Below are 15,497 nucleotides of genomic sequence, written 5' to 3'. Positions count from 1 at the left end.
GTCATGAGAGCAGAACTAAGAGTTTGCAGAGAGGTTGGAAGAAGCTCAAGAACAGAGTAAGGATGGGATATAATAACATTCTGTGAGTATCAAAAGAAAATGTGTCAGTGAAAGAGTGCTCTGACACAGGGATGAACTAAGAAAGTCAGATGTCAAGGAAGCCAAGAGAGATGTTGTGTCCAATAAGTAGTGGGTAGTAAATGATATTACATGATACAAATGCTCCTAGAAGCCCAAATGGTGAAGGCCACTGACTATGGTAAACACAGGTAATGACTAGCTTTAGAGAATAGTTTTATCAGGCATAAGTCCTAGTTAATCACTAAGAGGAACATAAGGACCAATATATGAACCATATTTTTGTAACAGCAATTTATTATTTTATAAACACATCTAATATTATTAGAAGATGTGAATATATAAACAAATTTTTTAAATTGTGTAAGAGTAACAGTAACAATTTCCAGTAACAGATTAACTTTTCAAATTTGTTTTCATAAGAAAAAATTTCCAAGTTAAAAAATACTCAATAATATGTTTCTTTTTTTATCATTTAGAGATAAATGAAAGATATGTATGAAACAATGTGACATTTGAGATTTGCTTCCAAATAATCCAAGAGGTAAAGGAGTAAGTAGATGTACAGTTGGTATTAATTACATGGTGTTTTGATTATACTGTTCTCTCTACTGTTGTACATGTTTGAAAATTTTCTAAAAGACAGCTTATTACCTAAAAGAAAACAAAAATAAATATTTGTATTTATTCTAACTCAACAGTAAATCATGCTTACAAGGATCAGAAATTAACCTCAAAGTGTCAAAAGGAATGAAAACAGTAGAATTTCTATAAACTGAACTTATCAAACATATAAATAGAAGAAAATAAGCATTAAGCAAATTCTAGAAGCTAGCTTTGGTTTCATGAACATTGTAAATTATAAAATGTCATAAGACTAAAATTTTACAGTCAAATCATGAAATATAAATGCTATGTTTTTCCCAAGAAGGTGAGATATATACATACATACATATAACTCATAATAAACATTATGGGGTAAAATTAAATTACTTAAGGCGAAAGGTCTCCGACAGTCTTACACAGTGACAGAGGTAGGAGCTATCTGTTACAGCTGACACTGGCAGGAAGCTGTTAATTCTCACATATTCTTCCTCATTTCTGTTTCTAGATGTTTTTTCACCTGAATAATTCCAATTCATCCTTCAGGTCACCACATTACTTATTTCAGGAGTCTGACCCCAGCTAAACATACTGGGAGACAATATCACACCATATCCTCCCATGGAACCCTTATCCCTATTACAGAAACAGTTCACTGTAGCACCAAGAAGGAAAGGGCACGTCTTCTAAAAAATCTTATTGAGATCTACTTCATATATCACAAAAATCACATTTTAAAGTATAAAATTTGTGGGTTTCAGGTTGTTCAGAGGTTGTGCAACCATCACCACTAATTCCAGAACTTTTCATCACCCTAGAAAGAAACACCGAATCCATCGGCAGTCTCTCCCCATCCCCGCCTCCTCTCAGCTCCTGGCAACCTCTACACTGCTGTCCACCTCTGGATTTGCCTATCCCGGACATTTTATGTAAGTGGAATCATACAATATGCGATCTTTTGTCTAACTTTTTCCACTTAGCAGAAAGTTTTCAAGGTACATCCACTTTGGAGCATGTAACAGTACTTCTTCATTCCTTTTCTGGATGAGTGATACTCCATTTTATGGATTACATCATATTTTGTTTATCCACAATCAGTTACTGGACATTTGGATGACTTTCACTTTGGGGCTATTATGAATAACGCTAGTATGAACATTCATACACAAGATTTTATGGAAACACAGGATTTCGATTCTCTTGGATATATACACTCAATTCTCTAGCTGTGGAACTACTGGCAACTCTATGTGTAAGGTTTTTAGGAACTGCCAAACTGCTTTCCAAAGCAGCTTCACCAGGTCACAATCCCAGCAGCCTGTCTGAGAGACCCCATCTCTGTAACCTCACCAATACTTTCAATGATCTTTTTAATTATAGATATCCTACGAGTGTAAAGTGGTATCTCATGAGATTTTGATTTCCATTTCTCTGATGGCTAATAACACCGAACATATCTTTTCATGTATTATTGGCCATTTGTATATTTTCTCTGGAGAAATGTCAATTCGGATTCTGCCCATTTTTATTTGTCATCTTTTACAATTGAGTTAGAAAAAATCTTGATATATTCTGGGTACCTCGACCTTTATTAGATATATAAGTTATGGATACTTTTTCCCATTCTGTGAGTCATCTTTTCACTTTCTTAACAGTGTCCTTTGACCCAGAAAAGGTTTTAATTTTGATGAATTCCAATTTATCAGCTTTTCATTGGTTGCTTGTGCTTTTGATGTCAAACCTAAAAAACTATCACCCAACTGAAGGTCACAAAGATTTACCCATTTTCTTCTAAGAGATACATAGTTTTAGTTCTCATGTTTAAGTCTATTTTCAGTTACTTTTTACATATATAATGTGAGGTAGGGGTTCAAAATTCATTCTGGCACATGTGGAAATCCAGTTGTCCCAGTACCATTTGTTGAAAACTATTCTTCCCCCCTGAATGGTCTTGCCACCCCAGTCAAAAATCAATTGCCCACAGATGTATGGGTATATTTCTGGACTCTCAATTTTCTTCCATCACCAACAGGCCTACATCCTCCATGTCTTCTTTTCACAGCACAAAATGTGGGAGGCACTCAACAAAAGATTTTATAGTTAAAGAAATAATGAAAGGATGAAAGTTTTGAGCCAAGTAATACCTCAGAGAGCATTATCCTAAGCCCATCATTTACAAAGCAAAAAACTAAGACCTAAAAAAGTTGACTAACTCAAAGGCAAAGAACAAGAGACTGAGGTAGATCCAAAATTCATCTCTCCTAACTTCTGGTGCAGGGCTCTTTCCACAATGTCATGCAGCTTCTCAAGCACACCAAATTGCTTTGACATCTGCCAGTGTGCCTCTGAAAACTACATGATAGACAACTGTGCACGAGAATACTTAATCAAAGGGGAACCCTTCATAAGGGTAATTCACCAAATAGCCTTACAACCAAAATGGGCCAGAAAATAATACACCACTGAATACAATGTTCCCCTCCAGCCAACTGTCCTCCCACTACATTTTCGGCTCAAGAACACAGCTAGTCACACTTTCAGTCCTGAGGTTAATTCTAAATGGAAGGAAATCATTTATGCCACAGTCAAAATGATAAAGTGACCAGGTGCCTGGTCGCCTCCATTACCCTCATCTCTTCATTTCCTACCACCACTGTGACCCTTCACGCACTACAGAGTGTTGCAAAGAATGAAGAAATAGACAATTGACATTTGTTTTAAAGATTTATTTCTTTATTTTATTGGCAATCAACATTAATCTGATTTTGCTTGACCACCCAGAAATTTATCTGCTTGCTTCCAAAAACCAGAGAAATCTAAGAGTGGAAAGCAGAAACGTAAGGGGTAACAAGTGAACAGCTAGCTCTAAGACAAGCTTTCAAAAAGATATGGGGAGAAAAAGAAGATACATGACCATGATAACTGGGGGAAAGGGAAGAGGCTAAGCATTCAAGTTTCACTGCTGCAGTTACGTGTCCACATGAGGGAACCGCTGTGGGCGCAAATGCTCCACACACAGTATGTGTAAGCTAACTAGACAGCTTCTTGTAGGTGAGGACATATTCCAACTTCAGTGAAACGACACTCTCTTCCCTGAACTCCTCCATGAGTCCCCCTGAGCAGCTAGCTATTCCTTCCAGAGTGCCCCCACTTCTTCTGTGCACCCGCATTATCATATGAGGATAGTGTGTGCTAGTAGGGACCTCCCTTATTTGTCTCCCTTCTAAATTACCACCCGACCGAGGCCAGAACCAGGTGTTTTCAAGTGTTGGGTTCAGTGAAAAATCTAACATTGCCTGGCACACAGTACGCACTTGATAGCTCTTTGCTGAATGAATATTTTCAAACTGTTTGTGATAGTGAACACAACTGTTCAAAAATGTCAAGAACAACAAATTCATCAGTTCTTACTGTGATCATTCCCAAACATCACGATTCTCATGTAACTCATCCATATTTCCTTACTCAAGTACAAGGATCGGGGTTGGCCAATCTGCTAAAAAACAACCTGAGTATGTTTAGAACTCAATGTTGCAGTTGTTGGCCATCTCTTTTACTAATGGACCACAAGTCGCAGGGTATGTATGGTGATTTACACAGGACCTGGGAACTCATCTCTATAGAACCAGGGAAAGGAATTCCTGAGGGTGAGATGCTGTACATCCACCACAGAGGTTTGGGTAAAAAGAAGACGACAATGACTATTAAAGGCTGGCCTGGAAGCGAAGGTAAAAGCTTTGGAGTCTGGAAGTCCTGATCTTGAGATGTGCTTCCACTGTGACCTCCTTAGAAAGGTTATTTCATCTCCCTGTGCCTCTTGCAGGTGCTCTTCTGTAAAAGGTAAGAATGCCCATCTTACCGTTGGGATCAAATGGTCAATGGGGGCCTAGCCCAGACACCCACACACCAGCATGTTGACAGGCCTCCCCCAACAGATGTCAATGTTTGAGGGTTTTTTTTTTTTTTTTAAGATTTATTTATTTATTCAGAGAGAGCGAAAGAGAGGCAGAGACACAGGCAGAGAGAGAAGCAGGCTCCACGCAGGGAGCCCGACGCGGGACCCGATCCCGGGTCCCCAGGATCACACCCCGGGCCGCAAGTGGCGCTAAACCACTGAGCCACTGAGGCTGCCCAATGTTTGAGGTTTTACCATAAGGAAATTCTGTTTGGATTTTCAAAAGCCCCAGTTCAGTGTAAAATACCTGCCATTAACCGTGTCTACTCATCTATCAAAGATAGCCTATCAAGGCCCAAAAGTACTGGCATCCCCTCAACCATGATAAAACAGGGTGAGGCCTATGGCGGGTGATCCCAAATGAAGTTAAAGGAGTAAGAAAAAGAAAAAGCAGTAAGAGTCCCAAAGATGAAGCTTTTCCTATATATATTACATGCAGTCTCATCTAACTGTGCCACTACATACATTCTTAGAAAACTCATAAATTGACCAATAAACCAATACAACCAATTTAAGGTTATTTTTTTTTAAGGTTATTTTTATATTTTGTAAAATGTATAAGCCCTTTTTTAATGGCTCCACTTTTACTGGCTCCATATCTTTTCTGATGTCAATTTACTGACTTTTTCCCTTTGTTTGTATCACTGCTACAATACTGATTATGTTATATGAAATCATCACAGCTTTGAGGTTACATACAATATAATAATAAAGTTAATCTTGGGCACACATCATTTTTCTTCTGAATGAAAATGTTCTTCACCTGATAATTATTTTATCTTAATATTAATTGCATACCACCTCCCTGTAAGTTTTCTTACTTTCTTTCAAGTTTGATTTCTATAGCTCCAGAAGCATATTTGTCTGGTAATTACAACTAAAATAGTATTTATTAAGAGTGTAATTTTTATTATTAAAACAAAAAGCCCCAAACTGCATCTTAATGATGCACTTTTGACCACTATCACCAAAGAAATGACATACCCTAGGATCAACTATTTGCCGTTTTCCAAACCGTCAATTGTGTGCTGAGTCACAGTGTGAATTTTGATAAAATCTTAGTACAGATGGCATGATAACTAAACCATACTAATTATTAGTAAGATTTACATAAGAAAAAGCCCATCACATTGTCTACAGATCTCACAAGACAATGTAATGTCCAAACTTACACTTCATGTGTTATTTCTGTTATTAAGGGGCAATCACTACCACTTTTTCCAAATTCCAGCCCAAATTCTCAGTCACTCACCCGCCCGCCATCTTACGAATCCTGTGCTTCCTCTCCGCCTGTGGACTCCACCAAAGAGGACTCTATAAAGTAAATGTGGAGACAATTATTGCCAAAAGTGAAAGACCTAGAGATTCTTAATAGTTCTAGAAAGGCTCATAAATTAAGTCCTTGATTCAGTAAGTTTGAGAGGAGAAAGTCAAAATCCAAAAGCCAGCGAGTAAGAATAGATTACACTCCAAATCTAAAACATCAAAACAAGTCTAATGTTTGAAATACAACTTTTTAAAATCCAGCAAAATGAATTTAATATTATTTGTGAAGAAAGATCTAAAAGGCACTTCTGTTTTCCTGGGCTCACAAAAGAACTCAATCTATCAATGAAATCAGAGAAAATAAAAGAAATATTTGAATATAAATAAATCAGGAAGTACATTTAAGGTCACACACATGAATAGAATGTGAAAGTTCTCTTTCCTTCTACTGTTAGCATAGTTAGGCTCCGTCTCTAAACTGGACAATCTCATCTACCTTCTTCTCCCCTGCAGGTAGAGTAAAAGCAGCATCTCTGCCCATATGACAGAAATCCCACCCTTCTTCCCACATCCCTTCTTAATTAATATTATCACATGTTCCCTATCAATGAAGAGCAAAACCATCAGATCATTTTGAACTTTCCACCATTACGCATGTAAAATTTATGCCAAGTCAAAATAATGATAACAAGAGGTTAAATAAACACAACACTTGCTATGTTAGAGGCACAGTGCTAAACACTTTCCATAAATTACTTAATTCTAACAACCACTATATAAGACAGTGTTATAGACGGGAAGTTTACGTCCCCCTCACCACTGCAACCAAAGTCATATGTGGAAGCCTCAACTCCCCCACGTGATGGGGTCTAGAGAAGGGCCCGTTGGTAGGTAATTACATTTAGATAAGGTAATAAGGGGGGACCCTTATGATGGGATCAGTGCCCATAAAGAGATATACCAGAGAGCTTGATCTGTCTCTCTCTACCATGTGAGGATACAAGAAAGTGCTGCCCACAAGCCAAAAAGAGAGTCCTCACCAGAACCCACCCGTGCCGGCACCATGATCTCAGACTTCCCACTCTTCAGAACTGTGAGAAAGAACTTTCTGCTGTTTAAGCTGCTCAGTCTCTGGTATTTTGTTATGGTGGCCCACGCTAATTCCCTATTTTACAGATGAAACAATTATGGCTCAGACAGGCTTAAATAACTTCTCTGTAGTGAACCCAGGCTACAGTGGCTGAGCCAGGGTTTAAACCTGGTTTTAACCAATACCATTGCACTGATGTCTCTAACTATTGGTGTCTAACATGTATTGCCAGCTGTGCTCGGTGTAAGAGATCAAAATAAGGTCTCCTCAAGAACTCACACATCTAATCATACATTATAGGGATCGCCAAGGTTTCCTTAAGGTTTGATACCCAAGAAATAGTTATTGAAATAAACAGAAAAACCATCAAACAACAATGTAATTTGTTAAGTGTTAAATGAATGGGTCACATAAAACAACACAGGTTCCTAGGACAAAGCAACTAATAACTCCAAGGGTGATTAAAACAATTACTGTAAGATACATAAAGTATAAAAAAGATTACAAAAGAAATAAATGAAACACAGTCAGAAGGGGGCACGAATAATCACTTTTGGAGGGAATTAACCAGGGATTACAAACAGAAGTAACACAAACCATCTCTTCAAAGATGAACAGACTCTCACCGCTGGAATAACACGTGATACTAGGGTGAATGGACAGTACAGAAAAAACACGGAGTCTGAAAATGACTGGCTACTCCTTTTCTGATCCCATATTCAACACTGTAGCTTATAGTATAAAGTATCTTCAAGGGTGCCCTGCTGTCACATTCCTTCCTTTTCAAACCACCCTACACAAAGCATAAAAGTAATCATCCTAAAACAGATCAGATTGACTCCCTGTTCAGAAACATTCTACAGTCCTACTCTGCCCACAAGATACTATTTAAATTCCTTAGACTAGAATGTTAGACCTCTCACAATCTGTGTCTGTTTTTCCTTTTCTTCCCAATTCACCTTGAGTCATGATTCCTCTCTGCTGAAGCTCCACCAGATTATGTGCTGCTCCTCAATGGGCTGTGGAAATGTCTCCATCTGGACTCTGGCCCACCTTCAAGACCCTGTAAAAGACCTTCTGTGAAGTATAACTTTGCCTACTATCTCACTTAGGAGACCTGTCTTATGTTCATTACATTCCTGCATGTCCATCTCCAGGAACAACTAGATCAGCTGCTTGAGGGATGGCCCTGGCCCTACAGGCCAAGATCTTAAAAAAAAAAAAAAAAAAATTACAACAAATCTTTTGAGCATCTGTGTCCATGTATGATAAAGGACCAGATCCTTACGATGTGATAAGAGCAGTAAGAGACAAATATACAGAGCATTGTGAGAGAACCGCCTAACTCAGCCTGCAGAGAAGATAAACTGGTTTTTAAACAAGGAATATGAAGAAGACATAAGTAAAACAGGCACAAATATGAAACAGCACCATGTATGAAAAGAACCAGAAGAAATTCAATCTTGCTAGAATGTGAAATATAGCGCCAAAAATGACAAAGTAAACACCTAACAAGACCAAAGGCTTTATATAAAGTGTGTTAAGGAACATTATGCTGTGGGCTAGTGGCTTAGAACTACAAAGTAGAAGTCTGTGCTGTATCAAAACTAGCTTTAAGCTATTCTAGAAACATTTATAAAAAGTAGTATCCTTCATATGTGACAAATCAAACAGATTTTTTAAAGATTTATTTATTTATTTGAGACAGAGAAAAAGCATGAGCAGGAGGGTGGAGCAGACGGGGCAAGAGAACCCATAAGCAAATTCCCCACTGAGCAGGTAGCCCAACACAGGGCTCAATCCTAGGACCCGGGATCATGACCTGAGCCAAAGGCAGACACTTAACTGACTAAGCCACCCAGGCACCCCCCAAATCCACTATTAATAGACATTTGGGCTTTTTCCTATTCTGTTGCACTAGGTTGTTTTGGGTCACACATGTAAAAAAAAATCTAGCCTCATGCAGATATGGGGAGAAAAAGCTAATAAACTTTTCAAATTTGTATGAATAATCTTTTACTATTATATACAATGTTCATATAGATAATTCTGCACATGTCTTTATGAAATATGCAGCGATACTAGTAAGACACTTTCCCAGAAGTAGGAGCATATACTTGCATTTTGATATATATTATCAAATTGTCCCAGAGGGATGGAACCAGTGCAGACTAAGCATTGACAGTATCTAGATCCCCAGAGAAAGGACAGAATCTTAGGAAACTCTATCCTTTAAAAATTTAATCAAGGAAGAATAATCCAGAAGAAGAATGAGATAAGCAAAGAAGCTAATCAAAGAGCAACTATGAGCTTCTAGAAAATAAGAAAAGATGACTGCTCACAGTGTCAAATATATAGCAAAGGGATCTACTAAAATAATAGTTAACTAAAATATAAAATTTAATTATTAAAGCAGCATGGTACTCATGAAAAAACAGAATGGATCAAGATAGGGTAAAAAAATACACTAAGGAAGAATAAGGGTAATTGAAAATAGAAGAATAAAAGAAAGCTAATACTATCATCCACTAGAAGGAACCAGAACTCTGGAGAAATGGCTGATTCTAAAACTGGAAAAGGGAAAGGATATGATAAGCCTGGAATACCTTACCATGTCAGAATGTCAGAAAAGCTTTACAAACTGATGGGACATGCCAAAGGAATACAGGAGATATAGAAGCAACCCAAGCATCTATTAACACATGAACAGATAAAGAAGAAGCAGTGTGCATATACAATAGATTATTATTTAGTCATAAAAAAAACATTTGTAGGGCAGCCCCAGTGGCTTAGCGGTTTAGCGCCGTCTTCAGCCTGTGGTGTGATCCTGGAGACCCAGGATCGAGTCCCACGTCGGGCTCCCTGCATGAAGCCTGCTTCTGCCTCTGCCTGTGTCTCTGCCTCTCTCTTTCTCTCTCTCTCTCTCTGTCTCATGAATAAATAAAATAAAATAAAATTGCAATAACATGGATGGATGTAAAGAGTATAATGCTAAGTGAAATAAGTCAGAGAAAGACAAATGCCATATGATTTCACTCATATGTAGAATTTAAGAAACAGAACAATGAGGAAAAAAAAGAGAGAGAGAGAGAGACCCTTAGGGACGTCTGGGTGGCTCAGTGGTTGAGCATCTGCCTTTGGCTCAGGTCATGATCCCAGGGTCCTGGAATCAAGTCCTGCATCGGGCTCCCTGCAGGGAGCTTGCTTCTGCCTCTCCCTATGTTTCTGTCTCTCTCTGTGTGTCTCTTCTGAACAAATAAATAAAATATTAAAAGAGAGAGAGAGAGACTCTTAAATATAAAGAAATGATGGTTGCTAGAGAGGAGGTGGAGGGATAGGTGAAATAGACACACTATTTACGTTGAACACTGAGTAATGTATAGAATTGTTGAATATTGTACACCTGACACTAATATAATATAGATAATTATAATGGTATTTTAAAAAGAAATATTTTAAAGAAAAATAAACTTTTAAAAAGTTAATAATGATAGTAAAAGATTATTATCCACTGAATAAAACCAGAATTCACGAGGGAAAATGAAATTTCTTCTTTCTCATAAAAAGTCAATTAAAATGAAAAAGGTACAAGAGAACTGGAAAATCACCATGAATCCTTAATAACTGATTCAAACAAGAACCATAACAGATGCCAAAACTGGCAGGTCAATGTCTGAGGAGTAACCAGACATTACACAGTCACAAAGTATCAAACACACAGAGACAGCACTGTAACCAGTGATCAAGGTTTCCATCACCAGGACTGGGACAGTCAAGATCATCTTGTGCCTCCTGATTAAAGGAAACAGAAGAGACAGGACAACCCATGTCTCTGCCGCAGGATGAGACATCATGATGTCACATAATGAGATGTGTAAGATGACCTAAGGTGGTTTTTTTGGCGGGGGGAGGCGGGGGATAAAGTTTATTATTGGCAATATTGAAATAATAGTATTACGCTGATTATTATTTCCTTGATTTTGATAACTACACATTATGTAACATAATGTCGTTTTAGGAAACAGACTGACATATATAAGGCCACAAAGTACATTATACCTCAAATTTTCTTTCAAATGGTTCAGAAAAAAACTTATACATTTGAACATAAATGCATTTAAACATCTAAATATTTTTAAATTTATCTACATAATTTCCCTATAAATATATTCAAAATATCATATATAAAGGACAAAGAAGGCGACAGAGAGAAACGGAGATGAGAAGAAAAAACACAAATGTAGAAAAATACTATCATCTGAGGAATGGGTATATATGCACTTCTTTGTACATCCTCCTCTGTCAAATCCCTGTTGGTGTTTTTTGCCCATTCTTCCATTGGGTCCTTTATTCTTTTTTTTCAATAATTTATGGAAGCACACTGTATAGTAAGAATGTTAGGGGCGCCTGGGGGGCTCAGTGGGTTGAACATCCAACTCCTGATCTCTGATCTCAGCTCAGGTCTTGCTCTCAGGGTCATCAGTTTGAGCCCCATCATTAGCCCCACAGGCATGAGCTCCATGCCTAGCATGGAGCCTACTATGAAAAGAAAGGAAAGGAAAGAGAAGTTAATCCCTTACTTTTTCCCAATACATCATGCCCTTTGTTACAGAGCAGATTTAACTTTTACAAAATCAAATCTTTAAGGATTCCTAATGTGTATTCCTAATCACAATAATGGTGATGTTTGGGTGATGAGGTCATGGGTCTTCTTTTTTTAAGTTTCTTTTTATCTATATTTTACAAATCTTTATGGAGCGCTATTTTTTTTTTTTAATGAAAAAAAAAAAGGTCATATCTTTGTATTCCTTAAAATGAGCAAAATCCAATCAGGACTTTATATGGAGCCTAGAAGACTGATCCTAAAACTCAAATAGATTTATCTAACAAGTTCTCTCTTATTGGCCCTCGGGAGACAAGAGGAGCTAAGGCAACCATGAAGAACAAAAGGAGTTTGAGGCTTGCGTTATAGAGATCAGTGCTTATTGTAAAGTGGTATGGGCAGAGGAAGGGAAAGAGAAGCTAAAGAAGTACAAAGAGTCCAGAAACAAACCCACATACAAACAGAACAATAATGATGGGATTATTTAATAAATGGGATTGGGACAAATTATACTTGTAGAGAACAGTGAAGTTAGATCCCCTTCCTAACACCACATGCACATGCAATATAAAACCCTCAAAGTGGAGGAAAGGAAATCAAAATGTGAAAGAACTTTTAGGTACTTAAAAGAAAAGAGAAGACACTCCAGTAGCTAGCCTCCAGGTCAGCCTGCAATGATATGTATACCTCGCAGTGATTTGCACACCCAGCTCCTGCAGCCCCCATAGGATCTCCTCCCCAGTGAGCAGGGCTGTGACTTCAAATACTAGATCATAAAACACATCAAATTTCCACCTCACTCTGCTGTCTGCCTCCCTCACTGAGGGGAAGCCAGCCTCCACCTTATGAGGATACTCAAGTGACTCTGGTAAAGGACCAAAGAACTGAGGCCCCCTCCCGATAGCCCACACCCAGTGCCAGCCATGTGAACAGACTCTCTTTAAAAGCAGGTCCTCCAGCTCTAGACAAACCTTCAGATGATGGCAGACTAACTGCCATCTCACCTGCAAACAGAGACAGAGAGGAGAACCACCCTGCCACACTGTTCCCAAGGGCAGGGAGAGATCATAATGCTTACTGTTTGTTTTAAACTAAGTAGGCTTGAGTGGCAATTTGCTAGCATTAACAGATAATTAATAAACAGACTTCTGTTACAACCTCAATGTAGGCAAAAAGGTTCTTAACTATGATACCAGAAGCTAAAACTATAAAGAAAAAGATTGATAAGTGTATCTGTATCAAAATGAAAAAGTCTGACACAACAAAAGTTAGTACAAGTGCAACTAAAAGGACAAGCCACAAATTGAAAGAAGATATCTGTGATTTAGATAAATTATTACTACCAATAGCTAAACAATTCCTACTAATCAATAGGAAAAAGACAAATAATCCAATACAAAAAACTTTGGGGAGAAAAGACAAGAAAGAACAATTTACAAAAGAAATTAAATAGCAACAGACACATAAAAAATTTTGAAACCCCGCTGGTAACTGGAGAAATGCAAATTTTAAACACACAATACCGCTGTCACACATCAGAATGATTACATTTGACAAACCCAAGTGATGGCAAGGAGATGACGCCTCTCCTGAACTGCTGGTGGAAGACTGGTGACAACCATTTAGGTAAGGTGAAAGATGAGCATCCTTACAACTTGGCAATTTCTACTCGCAATAATATATCCCAGAAAAAAATTTCAAATAAACATTACAAAAAACCTCTTCACACCATGGTTTGTGATAGGGAAAAAAAATAGCAACCACTTAAAGCCCCTCAATGGAACAGTTCAGTAAAGTGTGATTTATTCATGCAAAACCTCACAGCAAAGCAAATGAAGAAATAAGAAGACTCTGTGTATCAATATAAAAACATCTTTAAAACATAATGTTTAAAAAAAGGTGCAGGAGATAATGTGCAATATGGTACCATTATGTAAAACTTAAAAACATACTAGTTCTATTGTTAAACATATCTATTGTTTATATATGCATTTACACATAAGAAAAAACTTAAAATACAAATGCATGAGAATGCTAAACACTGAACTCAGTATACCCCTGTATTAAGTAGAGTAGGATGTGAGGGAGGGATGCATAAATCATAATCATTGCATAAATCATAATCATATCTAATAACATGCCAAAAACAATTAACAAAATAAGAAACTGAACTAGCAAATACTCAGCAAAATGTACATGCGCAAGCTTATTCGTAACTTTTCCTGCAATGGATATCCACTGAGTGCCTGATAAGGTCCAGGCACTCTTCAACATGGCAGTGAACAAGTTCTCACACGCTGAGCTTCTGTCCCAAAAGGTAGAGGCAGTCCATAAAAACACCAACAGAAGGTCTGGTGTTGGCAAACGCTATGAAAATCAAGCAGGTGATGTGTCAGAGATGAGGGAGGAAGAAAAGGATACTATAGAATGGGTGGTCAAAGATGCTCTGAGAAGACACCTGTTCTGAGAAGTCAATGAAAAGTTCTCTGAAAAGCCAAGAGTGTCCTGGGCAGGTGTGTAAAGTCTGCGGCGGGAACAAAGCTAATTTACCTGAGGAACAACAGGAGGAGTAAGCCTGGACTCCAGTGAGTGGGAATGTGCGGACATGACATGAGGTGGAAAAGAGGCAGACGAGGAAACCCAGGTTTCAATGGAGCTTGAAGCTTATGCAACTGGGGGAAGAGCTCTCTCAAGAAAAGGAATATACAGCTATGAAAACAAAATGAGGTCCTAATTGGGCATTTCTTTGGATTGAGAAAGGAAGCTACATCAAATTATAATTCTTGAAGAGTTGTCGACCACATCAAAACATCCTAAACTATAACATGATATTTTTAATAATTAACTCACTGGTGCACTTCTATATTAATTTTAGAGACGACAGTTTAGTCTTTTATCTGAAATAAAGGGTAAAAATTTGTTTTTTATTACTGATTGTTTAGAAAGGTTTCTTGCACCTTCACAACTATTGGTGATACCATGTAAATATTTCAAATTATTGAACTGGTGAAAACCTCTTTTATGTTTCTTTCACACTTGAGCAAGAAGATTGGAATATTCAACACACTTGCAAATGGTCTGTCCTGGCTTCTCCTCCATTGCCCATGTTCTTCCAGTATGGGATGGGTGCCACAGGACAAGTTCCAATCCCCATTCATCCTGGGCCCAACACCATCGTGAGCAGATATCAGCCGGGAGGTGTTACACTGGGTCAGCTTGCAATCACTAAACTACCCATGACAGTGACTGTCAAATCACAGTATTGCATCTCACACCCCTCTCCTTGAAGTTCCCAAACTGCCAGTGTCCACTCCAGCACAGTCTGCAAGGACAGGAAATATGACAGCAAGAAAGGCACAGTGGAAAGCTATAGCGGCCTCAAGCGATTTTGGTCCAGCCTAGGAAATGGCCACTCCAGCAAGAGGCTGTAAACATTATTAGTTCTGTGGTAAGCTCACCTCTGTCCAGGGCAGTCTGAGCCTTAAAAACTATCAAAAGCAGTTTGGATTTTTGCTTCTACGTGAGACGAGAAACCAGGGGAGGGTTTTGGTCAAAGGATCTGAATTCCATTTTAGCCAGAACACACCCAGAAATGCACTGACCTAAGGCTAGCCTCTAACTCTCCTCAAAAAGGAGTACTTGAGTACAAAATAGACCAAAATTAGGCTTTTACCTCCTGAAAAACTGTATTTCCTCTTTCTCCAATCTCTGGATTTAAAATCCTAGGAACTGGGGTGCCTGGGTGGCTCAGTTGGCTAAGCATGTGCCTTTGCCACAGGTCATGATTCCGGAGTCCTGGAATGGAGCCATGTGCTGGGCTCCCTGCTCAGCAGGGGGTCTGCTTCTCTGTCCCCTCTACTTGTGGGTGTGCTCACTCTCTCTAATAAACATCTTTTTTTTAA

General features: G+C 38.3%; 1 protein-coding gene across 6 annotated transcripts in view; it reads right to left on the bottom strand.

The window, feature by feature from the left end:
* AKT3 (AKT serine/threonine kinase 3) overlaps window positions 1-15,497 on the bottom strand; it is a 307,964-nt gene that overhangs the window by 239,640 nt on the left and 52,827 nt on the right. Inside the window, exon 1 of one of the 6 annotated variants that reach the window (XM_072732869.1) lies at window positions 5,889-5,950. The exons of the other annotated variants lie outside the window; for them this stretch is intronic. The gene's annotated coding sequence lies outside the window, so the exon portion shown is untranslated. Of the gene's footprint in view, window positions 1-5,888; window positions 5,951-15,497 lie in introns of those variants that run through there. 6 annotated transcript variants of the gene reach the window in all.

Source organism: Vulpes vulpes, chromosome 13 (assembly GCF_048418805.1).
Source record: "Vulpes vulpes isolate BD-2025 chromosome 13, VulVul3, whole genome shotgun sequence".
Classification (NCBI taxonomy): domain Eukaryota; kingdom Metazoa; phylum Chordata; class Mammalia; order Carnivora; family Canidae; genus Vulpes; species Vulpes vulpes.
This window is presented reverse-complemented; position numbering and strand designations above follow the sequence as displayed.